Source organism: Sorex araneus, chromosome 3, assembly GCF_027595985.1.
Source record: "Sorex araneus isolate mSorAra2 chromosome 3, mSorAra2.pri, whole genome shotgun sequence".
NCBI lineage: Eukaryota > Metazoa > Chordata > Mammalia > Eulipotyphla > Soricidae > Sorex > Sorex araneus.
This window is the reverse complement of record NC_073304.1, coordinates 117605586-117618468: the sequence shown is the minus strand read 5'-3', so window position 1 is coordinate 117618468 and position 12883 is coordinate 117605586. Positions and strand designations below refer to the sequence as shown.

Here is a 12883-nt window from a genome sequence, read left to right as displayed (position 1 = left end):
CCAATATATGGAAACAACTCAATGCCCAACTACAGATAAATGGACAAAAAAGTGATGGTATAAATATACCACGGAATACTATGCAGCTATAAGAAATAACAAAATCATGCAATTTGCAAAAACGTGGATGGAGCTAGATCGTGTTGAGTGGTCAGTCAGAAGGAAAGGATTCATACAGAATGCTTTCATATATAGAACTTAAAGAAACACAGCAAGGAGGCTGGAGGAATAACACAGCGGGTAGGGCGTTTGCCTTGCACGCGGCCGACCCAGGTTCGAATCCCAGCATTCCATATGGTTCCTTGAGCACCACCAGGGGTGATTCCTGAGTGCAGAGCCCGGAGTAACCCCTGTGCATCACCGGGTGTGACCCAAAAAAAAAAAAAAAGAAACACAGCAAGACAGCAACAAAGGTACAAAGGCAACATAATGGGAGACTTGAGGTACACAACTTAATTGGTAGGGGAGGAGGTAAGGAGAGGGGCATAGGGGTCCCTGAGGAAGGGATGTGGTGTACACCTAACATTAGTATAGTATTGGAATGATGTGCGTGAGAAATCATGATTAACAGCATTGTAAACAACAGAATCTCAGTCAATTTTAAAAAATCTTAGAACTAGAAGCTGGAGCGATAGCACAATGGGTAGGACATTTGTCTTACATACAGCCATCCCCGGTTTGATCCTCAACATCCCACATGGTTCCAGCGTTGAAACAGGAGTGATCCATGAACAGAACCAGGTCTAAGACCTGAGCATTAGGTGGTGGTGTGAACCCACCCAATGGGGGGAGGGGGAGAGGGAGGGAGAGAGAGTTCCTTGTAGAGAGAAAAAAGGAAGGAACATTGCAATTTTACCTATAAAGTTTTACCTCTAAGAAAAACAAAAAATATCATGTTAGACATTAAGGATGTAATTCAGGGGGTTGAACATTTACTTTGTGTATGAGATTCTGGTTTCAATTCAGATGCCACCAAAATAATAAAACAAAGCTAATATTTAACCCAATTATCCATGAATAAATGAGTGGAGGGGGAAAAACAGATGGTAAAAATATACAATGGAATATTACTCAGTCCTAGGATTTTTTTCTGCAGTTTACCAAACATGGATGGAACTGGAGGTTATCATACTGAGGGAAGTCAGTCAAAGGGAAGACAAATAACAAATTCTCTCTCATAGTGTAGTAAGAAGAACACGTAAAGGAATGAAAAATGGCCAAGGACAAGAGACCCAAGAGTCTGCTTGTTGACCTGGGTTTGCACCTAGAGGCAGTGGGAGGAGGGCGCAGTACTCTGGTGGTAGGTGCAGTGCAGCAACAATACCGTACTGAAACATTCAATGTCACTGTCATCCTGTTGCTCATCCATTTGCTCGAGCAGGCACCAGTAATGTCTCCATTCTGAGACTTGTTGTTACTGTTTTTGGCATATCGAATACGCCAAGGAGAGCTTACCAGGCTCTGCTGTGCAGGTAAGATACTCTCAGTAGCCTGCAGGGTTCTCCGAAAGGGGCAGAGGAATCGAACCAGGGTTGGCCGAATGCACGGCAAACGCCCTGCCGGCTGTGCTATCACTCCAGCCAACTGAAACATTCACACCAACAAATTCCTAAATCACAGTAACAAAATATTAATATAATGAAAATTAATCCAAATTAATTTTAAAAGTTAAAAAGAAAACAAAATAAAAACATACACAGACTTTCTGATTTGGGGGCTATACACAAGCAGTGAGTGCTCAGGGGGCTGGTGCAATAGCACAGCGGGTAGGGCGTTTGCCTTGCACGAGGCCATCCCATGCATCCCATATATGGTCGATTCCCAGCATCCCATATATGGTCTCCTGAGCACCACCAGGGGTAATTCCAGAATGCAGAGCCAAGAGCATCTCCAGGTATGACCCAAAAAGAAAAAAAAAAAAAAACAAGCAGTGCTCAGAAGCTACTCCCAGCTCTGTGCTCAAAAGTTTACTGTGATGGTACACATGGAAATTTGTGATGATGGGAATCAAATACAGATCTCCTTTATCTAACGTATGTGCTTAGTCCCCTGAGCAGTGTATGTAGCCTAGATAAAAATGGGTAAACAGGGCCAGAGGATATGGTCCCCCAAGCCCCTTGAGGAGTGATCCCTGAGAGCAGAAGCATGAGTAAGCACTGAACACTACTGGGGAAAGAAAGAGAAAAAGGAAGGAAAGAAGGGAGGGAAAGAGGGAAGGAGAGAGGGAGGGAGGGAGGGAGGAGGAGAGAAGGAAGAAGAGGGGAGGGAAAGGAGGAAGGGAGGGGGAAAGAGAAGAGAAGGTTGAATTCTGAGTTATGGGTATTAATTTTTTATTTGGGGTTGTTGGTTTATTGGGGGGGTTGTTTTTTAGTTTGGGGGCCACACCCAGTGACGCTCAGGGGTTGCTTCTGGTTTACCACTCAGAAAGTACTCCTAGTGGTACTCCAGGGACGGTATAGGATGCTAGGATCAAACCCAGGACAGCATACAAGGCTAGAACTTTACCCATTGTACTATTTCTCCAGTCCCCTTTTTTTTTTTTTTTAGCTTAAAAACTCCAACATTCCTTTGCCCAAATCTCAATAATTTCCAATGTAAATGGTTTTCAAACCATTTATGATTCAGTCTGCCCTCAACTTTATTTCCAGTTAAACCAGTCTTTCCCAAAGTGGGCAAAACCAGACCCCATGGGGGCACTAGAACATGTCCTGGGGGGCAGTAGTAAGAATGGGAGTGGGGAGCCGCACTTTCTGTTTGTCTGCTTAAAAAAAGAGGTAGATTTCTAGGAGGGTGCTGTGTCATTTATTTTTCTGATAAGGGTATGAGAGTTCAAATAAACGTTTGGGAACCTCTGGGCTGGAGTTATAGCACAGTGGGTAGGGTATTTACCTTGCACACTGAGGACCCAGGCTCAATCCCTGGCATTCCATATGGTCCCCCAGCACTGCCAGGAGTAATTCCTTAGTGCGGAGCCAGGAGTAACCCCTGAGCATCGCTGGGAACTTCTAAACTAAACCAAACACTCAAAATAAGTTTCCAATCTAGTACAAAATATTTCTTAAGGCCTAGGAGAGAGTGCAAAGAGCCAGATCACATACTGCATGTACTAGGCCCTGAGTTTTGCTCTCCAACACATGATAGCCCCCAACCCTCACCCCTCTGCACCAATAATTGTGTTTCTGGTCACCCCAAGTACCTTTTGGCCCAAACAGCACCACCTTACTGGGCTAGGCACTGAACTGTCAGCTCACAGGCCTGCGCTAGTACTGATAGAATGCCCTTCTGCCACCTAAATACCACTTGGGAGGTAAAATCAAATCAAATCAGGGAACCAGATATAATACAGCAGGGAAGGAGTTTGCCTTGTGTACGGCCAACCGGGACTCAATCCCTGGCACACCATATGGTCTCCCAAGCCCTTCCAGGAATAACCCCTAAGCACAGAGCGAGGAGCAAGTAAGCCCTGAGCACCAGTGCATATGGCCCCAAAAATAAAATAATAGGTAAGTGTATATATAGATGTACATACATAGAGATGAGATATAGATATGTGAATATATATTTCTTTATTTTATTTTATTTATTTATTTTGCTTTTTGGGTCACACCCAGCGATGCTCAGGGGTCACTCCTGGCTCTGCACTCAGGAATTACCCCTGGCCGTGCTCAGGGGACCATATGGGATGCTGGGAATCGGACCCGGGTCATCTGTGTGCAAGGCAAACGCCCTACCCGCTGTGGTATCACTCCAAGCCCTATACTTCTTTTTTTTAGAACCAATATTCATGCAGTGGATAAATTCCTAGTAATATAGCTGAACACACTTTGGTTTTAGTTTTGGGGTTTTGGGGGCACATCCAGTGATGCGATCCTGGATCTGTTCTCAGGAATTCCTCCAGGCAGTGTTTGAGGGACCATATGGAATGCTGGGGATCAAACCCATGTGCAAGGCAAGCACCCTACCCCCATAAATCTCTCTGGCTCAGCTGAATGCATTTTTAACAGACACATTGTATGGGTATTTACTACTATGTTTACAATTAACCAAAGGCCCCAATTTTTTTCACATTAAGTTCAGTCCAACACCCATTCCTCATTCCATTCTTGTGCTTTTGAGGTTTTGATTTAAGTATTGACTTATCTGTGTTAAATTTAATAAGGTTTTATTCACGCCTGTTGTATTACCTACTCTTAAAACCTCGCAATACTTACATATAAGACTAACATTCAGGGAGCCTCCCCAGCCGGCTTGGGTGTCTCAGCGTTCACTGACAATGTTAACTCAGTCTGGCAATGCAGGCCTAACAATTTGGTGCCTGTGCTCAATAATGATGAGGGCCACCAGGGGCCACCAAGGCTATACTTAGCAGTGGCTTTTTGGTACTAGGGACTTAACTTGGGGTTCCTAAGAAGCCATGTACTCCAGCCACCGAGTCAAGTCCCCACTCCCCAGAATAACACGCTTTTCAAGTTTCTACTCTACCCAAGGTCCAAAGATAATCTAACAAAGACCTTACTGGTGAAATCAAGACATTTTGATAAAAAAAAAAAACTATAGGGGCTGGAGAGATAGCACAGCGGGTAGGGCGTTTGCCTTGCATGTGGCCGACCCGGGTTCAAATCCCAGCATCCCATATGGTCCCCTGAGCACGGCCAGGGGTAATTCCTGAGTGCAGAGCCAGGAGTAACCCCTGTGCATCGCCAGGTGTGACCCAAAAAGAAAAAAAAAAAAATGACTATATAACAATTAATCTTCTACATACCAATCAATCAAACCATATTTTGGTCATATATATCAGCTACATATCATGAAACATTGAGAAACCACAAGATCATAACTATAATCAGAACAAATACTTGATCTACTAACCTCATAAATATAAAATGAAATAGAAGAGAATACAAGAATAGAAACAAGTAATTTATCATGTTAAATCAACCCATACTAATTTATTTTTAACACTTGATATCACTTGTGTGTTTGGTCATTTATAACTGAATTCTCACAGAATTCAATATAAATTCCATAAGTCTATAATTTTCCTGCTATTCTTTATCAGGTATCAAGATATCTGCCTCTATACAATTTCTCAACGATTAATAATAGAAGCTCCAAATTTATCAGTCAGTTAATTCAACACTATGAAATTCAACTGAGATTTTTTGGGGTTTTTTTTTTGGTGGGGGGCTAGGAGATGGGGGAAAGGGTAGCAGAGGAGGCACACCCGGCAGTGCCCAGGGTTTACTCCTAGATTTGCACTCAGAGATCACATCAAGCAGGGTTTAGGGGGCCATATAAGTTCCAGGAATCAAACCCGGGTCCGTCATATAAAAGGCAAGTGCCCTGCCCCCTAAAGTCTCTTGCTAGCCCTCAACTGAGGTGGGGCCTTTTATTGTTTGTTTTGGTTTAGGTTGGGTTTTGGGTTTATTTATTTATTTGTTGGGTTATGCTCCATGGTGCTGAGGGCTTACTCTTGGCTTCTGCACTCAGGGATCACTCCTGGAGGGCTCTGGGAACCAAACATGATGCCAGGATCCAGACCTGAGTCAGCCATATATAAGTGCCCTGCCCACTATACTATCTCTCCAGGCCCCTCAACTGAGTTTTAAGACAAACCCATTCTTTTTTTTTTTTATGCTTTTTGGGTCACACCTGGCGATGCACAGGGGTTACTCCTGGCTCTGCACTCAGGAATCACCCCTGGCGGTGCTCAGGGGACCATATGGGATGCTGGGAATCAAACCTGGGTCGGCTGCGTGCAAGGCAAACGCCCTACCTGCTGTGCTATCACTCCAGCCCGAAGACAAACCCATTCTAATCACCATGACTACAGTTTATATAAAGAAATCCACTAATTTGTATGTACTTCATATTTTGAGAACATTATCCTCATTACTAATAATCTGAATTCAGAGCTTGTTTTGTGAAAGTACTTTACAATTTCTCAAAAATCCAATAAATTAAATAAAAATTAATATGCTATTATATCATTTTTAGACAGAGAAACTTAAACATAAAGAAATTAAAATTATTTGCCCAAGGTCAAAGAGCTACAGTGAATCAGTCTCTCCTACTGCAGTCCAAAAATGATATGGAGATACAATACAAAATTATTTAAGATTGTAACAAAAAATTATTGCTTAAAATTTTTCGATTAGTTGTAGACCTGACTTTAAGTAGGGATGGGAATGCAAAAAAGACAGCAGGAATGGCTATAAAACTGCAATTATAAGGGCCAAGGTGAGGCTCTGTTGTAGAGAAAAAGCCTCACATGTGATAATGTGATCTTCAGAGATCCCAGCACTAGAAAAAATAAAAGTCATGTCATGATGCAAATATGCAATACTTCACTACATCAATGCCAAAATCCTGGTTGCCAAAGATGGCACCCCAGAGGGTATGTGGGGGAAGCTTGGTAGAAATACATCTGGGTAGGGAGATTGGTAGGAGCTTGTACATGAGGCCCAGGTCTGATCTCCAGCACTGCTGGGAGTGACCCCCAAGCACAAGCTAGAAGTAGTTCTTGAGCAGCCCATCTGTGACCCAAAAAAGGACACACACACACCAAAAAAAGATTATATGAGCTCTTTAGATCTTCCTAATTAAGAATTTAGAATTGGGGCTGGAGCGATAGCACAGCGGGTAGGGCGTTTGCCTTGCACGCGACCGACCCGGGTTCGATTCCCAGCATCCCATATGGTCCCCTGAGCACCGCCAGGGATAATTCCTGAGTGCAGAGCCAGGAGTAACCCCTGTGCAGAGCCAGGTGTGACCCAAAAAGCAAAAAAAAAAAAAAAAAAAAAGAATTTAGAATTATCTCAAAATAAAAATATTTTAGGAGCTGGAGCGATAGCACAGCAGGAAGGGCGTTTGCCTTGCACGCAGTCAACCCGGGTTCGATTCCCAGCATCCCATATGGTCCCCCAGCACCGCCAGGAGTAATTCCTGAGTGCAGAGCCAGGAGTGACCCCTGTGCATCTCTGTGTGTAACCCAAAAAGAAAAAAAAAGTACATTAATGTTTTTCAGCCAATTTTATTTAAAAGAGATTTACTAAAATAATTTATGTGAATAACAAAATAAACTAGGACTACACACAGGACTCTGAAAGCAGGCAGTGTGGACTTTATAAATGGGGTAAGTCCCATAACACAAAGCACAAAACAAAATAAAGCTCATCAGAAATTAAAAAGGTGCACCAAGGACTCTTGTCTCCCAAAGCAGAGAAATCAACCAGCACCTAATAGAAAACAAATTATTAAGTCACCTCAAAAAGACTCGCTAGAACAAGGTGTAAACCACGATGCACCCTACTGCAATCCTCAACTTAGAGAAACCCTGAGTGTCATGGGAGTCACCTTCAACCTAATATTCACAGCCACGCATTTCAAGAGGCCCCCAAATGCTTCCATTTCATTTGCTACTCACAAAGTGCCTAAAGCTTCAAGCATTTCCTGCTTCTCCCAGCTGCAGGACCTGAAATTAGGAAAACATTCACTCAGCAGTGTCTGGAGCTGGTCTGGTTAGAAGGATGAGCTCATCCCTTCAGATGTGCACCTGATCCTCAGTGAGCTGCTCCTCCTCCAGCAAGTCTTTGTATGTTTAAAGCGACACCCACAACCTGTGCCACCACTTGGCCACCGCAAGAACAAGTCCTTTCCCACACATGCCCAGTGCTATGGAATCATTTCCTGCCCTAGCCGAGAAGTCCAAGCGGCTGTGCAAACAGTGGCAGCTGCTGCGACTCCTCCTGTGGCCTCGCTGGAGAAGCATTTCATGTTCGGCTCTGCTGCAGGTCAGGTTCCTCACCACCACCAGCACCACAGAGCTTGTTTCAACAGGTCCCCACTGGAGTCGGGCCTTAGCAGATAATACTCCCTCTTCAGGATGTGTCAATCATTTCCAGGAATGCACTGCTTCCAAGCTCTTACTCTCTGCTCTGCCTACAAGTCACAGTTGACTAAGACAGCAAAGGCGCTTCATGCAGTTAGAGCTGCAAGCTCCAAACTCGTCTACCCTTAGTTTCATTTTTTTCTTTTGGTGGAGAAATGCTGGGGATCAAAATCAAAGTCTCACACAGGCCAAGAATGCAACTTACCACTGAGCTACATCCCCAGCCACCCTCAGTTTTTAATACTTATGTTCTGTGCAAGGTTCCTCAGCAATGGTTACACCCAAGAGTGCGCTGAAGGGTGGGTGGTGCCCGAGGTGGAACCCAAGGTCCTGTACACACCAGACATACACACCAGCTCTTTGAGCCATCTCCCAGGACCTCTATATTTTATTTTTTTGTTTTTGTTTTTTTTGGGTCACACCCAGCGATGCACAGGGGTTACTCCTGGCTCTTCACTCAGGAATTACCCCTGGCAGTGCTCAGGGGACCATATGGGATGCTGGGATTAGAACCCGGGTCGGCCGCGTGCAAGGCAAACGCCCTACCCGCTGTGCTATCGCTCCAGCCTCCACCTCTATATTTTAATACAGTTTTTGGTGATGGGGCACACACAACAATGCTCAGGAGCTATTCCTGTGCTCCCAGTTATCCCTCGCGATGGTCGGGGGAACGTGTGTGCCAGAAATCCTATGGGGGTTGGCCACATGCAAAACAAGTGCCTTACCTCCTGCATTAGCTCTCCATTCCATTATTTTATTTTGGTTTTGGTTTTTTGGTTGGCCACACCTGATGATGTTCAGAGATTACTCCTGGCTCTGTGCTGAGGGATCACTCCTGGCAGGGAGTGGCAGATCACCTGGGGTTCCAGGGATCAAACCCAAGTTGGATGTATACAAGACAAGTGTCTTACTGACTATACTGTCTCTCGGGCCCCCATTTTATTAGTTTTAATAATACATTTACTCTGCTACAGCTATCTAGCTATTCGTAAAGAGCATCTTTTTTTAAGTTGGGCATCACACCTATTGGTACCCAAGCTCTAGCTCAGAGCCTCCAATATGCAAAGCATATGCTACAACCCACTGAGCTAGCTCATAGATCCTGCACATAATTCGGGGCAGGCACACACACTGGTGCTCAGGGCTTACTCCTGAATGTGCTCAGGAGAGCATATGGAGTGCCAGGTCAATCTTGGCTCAGCTATTTGCAAAGCAAGCATCTTAACCTCCGCACTGTCTCTCTGGTTCCTCAGTACATCTTTTTTTTGGGGGGAGAGGGGGTGTCACACCTGGTGATGCACAGGGGTTACTCCTAGCTCTGCACTCAGGAATTACTCCTGATAGTGCTCAGGGGTCCATATGGGATGCTGGGAATTGAACCTGGGTCGGCCACGTGCAAGGCAAACGTCCTACCTGCTGTGCTATCACTCCAGCCCCTCCTCAGCACATCTTTTTTTAAATTTAAAAAAAATTTTTTTTAGTGAGTCACAGTGAGGGTACAGTTACAGATTCACACCTTTTCATGCTTGTTTTCCCTCATGCAATGTTGAGAGCCCATCCCTCCACCAATGTCCATTCTCCACCACCAATGAACCCAGTATCCCTCCTACCCCCCAATCCCATGCCCCACACCCCACCCCGCCTTTGTGGCCGGGCATTCCAGTTTGTTCTCTCTCTCTCCTTTTGGGTGTTGTGGTTTGCAGTAGGAGCAGCCCTCCTCAGTACATCTTTACCTAGAAGATTTACACACTTTATTTCGAAATCATGAAATAGTAACGTACTAAAAGAGCTTCATATCAGGGCCAGAGGAAATACAGGAGTTAAGGACTTGCTCTGCATGTAGCTGATCCCAGTTCAAATTCTCAGCACCACAAATTGTCCCCCAGAACTTCCAGGAATAGTTCCTGAGCGCTGTTTGGTATGGATAAAAAGAAACAAAAAGTCTTCCATCTATTTAAAATCCTAAATAAATAATAAATATTTCTGTGCATCTATAATATACAAACACCTCTGACGAACACTGCACTAGGTTTTGAACAACCACAAAAAAATTCAGGGGTCAGAGTGATAAAACAAGTAGGGTATTTGCCTTGCACATGGTCAATCTAAATTCAATCCTTGGCATTCCTCTGGTCCCCTGAGCACTGTCAGAAGTAATTCCTGAGTCCAGAGACAAGAATAACCTCTGAGCATCACTGGGTGTGGCCCAAAAACCAAAAAGTAAATAAATCAAATAAACAGAAGACAGAGTACAGCAGGTAGCACTTGCCTTGCACACTACTGATCAGCTTCAATTCCCAGCATTCTCTATGGTTTCCTGAGCCTGCCAGGAGTGTTTCCTGAGTGCAGAACGATAACCCTGAACACTATCAGGTGTGCCCCCAGCGCCAAGAGAAGAAGGCACAAGGAAATGGAAAAATATTCTACTTTTATAACTTGGAAAAATTAACACTGCTAAAATGACTACCCTTGTGCTCGCTTCAGCAGCACATATACTAAAATTGGAATGATACAGAGAAGATTAGCATGGCCCCTGCGCAAGGATGACATGCAAATTCATGAAGCGTTCCATATTTTTTTAAAAAGAAAATAAATAAATAAATAAAATTACTGCCCTCCCCAAAGCATTATACAGATCAGTTGTAATCCCTACTTAAATACCACTGACATTCTTTGTAGACATATAACAAATACTGCTAAAAGTTATATGGAGCCATAAAACTTCCCAAACATTCAAAGTAATTAAAAGAAAAAAAAATGATGAACGGCATTGCATTTCCTGATCTTAAACTATACTATAATGTCAGAGTAATTGGACCAATGTAAAACTGGAATAAAACATACTCTCAAGTTGGGAGTTAGCTCAATGGGCTGGAGACAGGTTTACAAGCAGTTCCAGGTTCAATGTCCAACACCACAGGGCTCTCTGAATTCTGCCGTAAGTGACCCTAAGCACTGAGTTGGGAGAAGTTCCTTCACACACACACACACACACACACACACACACACACACACACACACACACACACACACACACACACACCCCGCCGCATAGCCCCAAACACCACCAACAACAGGAAAAAAAAAAAGATCTTTGGGACAATGGAATATAATTGAAAGCCCAGAAATAATCTCTCAGATGTATAGGCAGTTAATTTAAAACAAAGGATCTGGGTGCATTAAATAGAGGAAAGAAAATCTCTTCTACAAATGATGATGAGAAAACTAGTCATATGCCAAAATATGAAATTGAACTCTTATTTCACACTATATACTAGAATTCAAAATAGATTGAAGACTATAATGATAATCCCGAATCCAAAAAATATATGAAGGAAATATTGGCAAATTTCTCCAACACACAAGACTTCAGAGATGTAGTCAATGAATAATTTGAGGGGCTGGAGTGATGGCACAGCGGGTAGGGCATTTGCCTTGCACGTGGCCGACCCGGGTTTGAATCCCAGCATCCCATATGGTCCCCTGAGCACCGCCAGGGGTGATTCCTGAGTGCATGAGCCAGGAGTGACCCCTGTGCATTGCTGGGTGTGACCCAAAAAAAGCAAAAAAAAAAAAAAAAAGAATAATTTGATTCCATTGGTTGGGGGGAGAAAGCAAAAATAAACAAATGGGACTACATCAAACTAAAAATGTCTACATTGCAAAAGAAACAATGGCGAAAATTAAAAGATACCCTATTGTAGAAAAGAAAGTATCACTCACCATATATCTGACAAAAGATATACAAAGCACTCACAGAACTCAACCCAGCAAACAGGAAAGGACCTTCCCAGACACTTCCTCAAAGACAACATACAGTCGGCCAACAGGCATAATGGAGAGTCTTCATCATCAGTGACCACTGGTGAAAAGTAGATCAAGACAATGAGATATGCTCTCACAATAGTGAGTATGGCATGTGTATCAAAAAAACATAGAGACTAAATAGACAGCACCACAGTTAAGGCACTGGTCCTGCACCAGTGGAACCCAGCTCAATCCTCTGCACTGCATCTGGGTCCTCCATCATCAGCAGGAGTGATCCCTGAGCACAGAGCCTGAAGTAAGTCCTGTGCACAGGTATGGCCCCCAAAAAAACCCAAAAACCAAAAACTAACAACAAAAAGACCATAAACAGCGAGCTCAGTTGGGATTCACTGCAGGGAGAATGTCATTTGATTCAGCGTCAATGAAAAATAGCATGGAGATGTCTCAAAAAATTATAAATAGAACTATCATACAATGGTATGCCGAGCATCAACTTCTAAAACACAAAAATCACTGATTTAAAAATATTCTGGGGCAGACAGAAAATACAGCGGGTAGGACACTTACTTACGTTACACATAGTCCCCCCAGCCTCTCCAGGAGTGATCCCTGAGCACAGAGCCATGAGTAAGACCTGAGCACAGCCTATGTGCCCACCATACCCCACCCTCCCCCCACACACACAAAAGTACTCTATTCAGCTAAATTAACAGCAGCTGGGATTGAGAAGGAATCACTAAGTCAATGATAGTTGGAGGGATCGCTTGGGATGGGAGATGTGTGCTGATAGTAGACTGAAGACCAAACATGATGGCTCTCAGTACCTGTATTGCAAACCATACTGTGCAAGAGAGAAAGAAGGAAATTGTCTGCCATAGAGGCAGGGGGAGGGGTAGAGCTGGGGTGGGGGGAAGAATACTGGGGACACTGGTAAAGGGATGGGTGTTCGATAACTGTATGACTGAAACTCAATCATGAAAGCTTTGTAACTATATCTCACGGTGATTCATTTTAAAAATTTACAAAATTAAAAAAAAATAGATTAACATTCAGACCAAAGCCTTAGCAGCCTCTCTTTATACTAGAATTCAAAATAGATTGGAATGATACAAAGCTTCAGGAAGAAACAGTTTAGGGAATTCACAGCCCTGAAACCAGTTTTGCAAGAAGCATTACAGTAGCTTTTTTAAAAGGGAAAACAAAGTCCTCCTACTTAGCACTCAC

At 43.6% G+C, this 12883-nt stretch overlaps 1 protein-coding gene and 1 non-coding gene across 5 annotated transcripts in view; one reads left to right on the top strand and one right to left on the bottom strand.

Moving 5' to 3' along the window:
- USP54 (ubiquitin specific peptidase 54) overlaps positions 1-12883 on the bottom strand; it is a 169030-nt gene that overhangs the window by 135302 nt on the left and 20845 nt on the right. Inside the window, exon 1 of one of the 4 annotated variants that reach the window (XM_055130341.1) lies at positions 7427-7458. The exons of the other annotated variants lie outside the window; for them this stretch is intronic. The gene's annotated coding sequence lies outside the window, so the exon portion shown is untranslated. Of the gene's footprint in view, positions 1-7426; positions 7459-12883 lie in introns of those variants that run through there. 4 annotated transcript variants of the gene reach the window in all.
- Positions 10363-10469, top strand: LOC129403803 (U6 spliceosomal RNA). Its single transcript, XR_008629464.1, has one exon. It is a non-coding gene; the product is annotated as a U6 spliceosomal RNA (small nuclear RNA).